This window comes from Salvia miltiorrhiza, chromosome 7, assembly GCF_028751815.1.
Source record: "Salvia miltiorrhiza cultivar Shanhuang (shh) chromosome 7, IMPLAD_Smil_shh, whole genome shotgun sequence".
In the NCBI taxonomy this organism is placed as follows: Eukaryota; Viridiplantae; Streptophyta; class Magnoliopsida; order Lamiales; family Lamiaceae; genus Salvia; species Salvia miltiorrhiza.
Genome location: NC_080393.1, coordinates 19064807 through 19067292, shown reverse-complemented (window position 1 = coordinate 19067292; position 2486 = coordinate 19064807).

Sequence of the window (2486 nt, the reverse complement as noted above, 5' to 3'; positions counted from 1 at the left end):
ATATATATAAATAATTTTTAAACATTTAAAATTATAAACTAAATTTCATCCAATTTCATAAACTGAATTTATAAATATATATAGTGAAATATTAAATTATAAATTTTTAAACTGAATTTATAAATATATATTAAAAAAAGAAACAGTTTATGTCGACTCGAATAAAAAAATTACGGTTTGATTTAGTTCGATTTTAACCATTAAAACGGTTTGGTTTAAATTCAAAATTTATGGGTGATTCGAGTTCGATTTTTTTCAACCTGATTTGGTTTTAATCCAAATTGTCCAAATGCTCAGTCCTAGCAGCGACAATGGCGCCAATACAAATGTATAATAATAGTAGTAGAAAAGGAGATACATTCATCGTACATTAGCCATTACTAGTGTATCTCCCGCGCTATGCGTGGTGATTGTGATCTTAGACTTGCATAAATTGTTTATATAATTTATATTTTCTTTTTTCATAAAAAATAGTCATAGAAAGAGATGATACAAATTTTAATAAAAATGGTTAGTGTATTGTGAATGAATAAAGGATCATACTTAAAAAGTAGTGTAAATAATTATAATTAATTATATTGTGAGTGAAGAAAAAGATTCATCAAATCCATCACCTGATGCAAACTTTCCAAATTTATAATGAGAATAATTTTTGTGGACGTCCTTAAATGGCAAAAATAGACTATTTTTGTGGGCGTAGAGAATAATTATTAGTATAACGTAAAAAAAATTAATTTTAATATCAAATTTATTATTTACAAATTGATCTAATAGTTTAATATAATCAATGTAATTTACGCAAAAATATAACATTTGATTAAAAATAAGGCCTGCATTTTATATAATAAAGAAAGAAATAACAAATAAAATTAAAACATCTGAATTTTTGAAATAACATACATTAATATATATACACATATATATATATATATATATATATGAGACCTCACTGTTCACAGACAGGAGGTCGCACCGCTTGGTGTCCCCTTGGAGACAGTAAATATTTTAGGGTTAAGTACCAAATACCCCCCAACATTGGGGCCCCTATCGCGTATAGGACCCTATAGTCAGGGTAGGCGCTGTTTACTACCTCAACGTGGCTAAACCTAAGCAAATCCCCCCCTCAAATACCAAATACCCCCCTACATTAAGTCATTGTTGGGGGGGTATTTGGTACTTAATACCTGACTATAGGGTCCTATACGCGATAGGGGCCCCAACGTTGGGGGGGGATTTGCTTAGGTTTAGCCACGTTGAGGTAGTAAACAGCGCCTACCCCTGACCATAGGGTCCTATACGCGATAGGGGCCCCAACGTTTGGGGGGGGTATTTGGTACTTAACCCAATATTTTATCTTGAAAGTACATGTACATACATTTTTTAAACATACAGTTTGAACTTGATAAGAATTTGAGAAAGTTCGTGTACCTCTAATTATAATTTATACTTTTAAAATTTATTTAGTATTCAATTAATTACATAAGATTATTGCATTAGTGTTCCCTAAAATAAATTATAATATATAATATATTATCATTTTATGATAATTACATAATATGCTATTAATATTTTTTTGTTATAAATTAAAGAAAAATGCATAATTTGATAATTTTATAAAGGGGTTATTGCCATAAAATACATCAAGTTTGTCAATTTTCTGGTTTATATCATCACTTTTTCTTTTTGTCAAAAAATACATGAATTTAAGATTGATTCTTAAATATTCCACGGTGAATAACTCCGGCGAAATCGAAACTTATGTGTCATTTACGTGACTTACGTGGCATTTAATTTATACGAGATTGATGACGATGCGTTGCCACATCCCCACCCATCCCAATTCCCACATATCGACCCCCCTCTCCCACCTTACCCCTTCGGCCCTGCCCGCACCCACAGCCCAGCGGAGCCTCCCCTTCCCCCAACCCATTCAATGTATTCGAAAAGCCAAAGGAAAAGAGAGGGAAATATCTTTCTCTTCCCCATCTCATTATATTCCCTCCGTTGACCGACAGCGGCATCCGGCGCCGTTTAGTCCGCCGCCGTTCAGACTTCTGCCCTCGCTGGAAGAGGGGCCGTCGCGGAGGCGGACATGGTCGTGGGTTCGAAGAGGGAAGAACGACTGTTGGTGCCTAGGGTTTTCAGAGATGGCTTAGGGGCTACGACCATTGGGTGAGCGGCTGGCAAAGGGGAAGAGGTTGGCCGGATCTGTGATTTTCTGAGAGAGATTTGTGGTTTTCTGTGATTTTTTAGAGATGGCTTAGGGGCGGTGGTCGGAGGTGACGCCCTTCGCCGGGTAATCGAAGCAGGAGAGGTGGAGTTGGTGGAATCTTTGAGTGATTATTTGAGGAAGATTTGAGGGGGTGTGGCGATGGCTTCACCGCCGCTGAGGAAGGGGACGGCGCCGCGTGGGGCGGCGGCAGAACCTAGAGCAGATGACGCGATTTGGGGGATGTGGTTTTGCAGAGGGCGCCGCTGCCGCCACC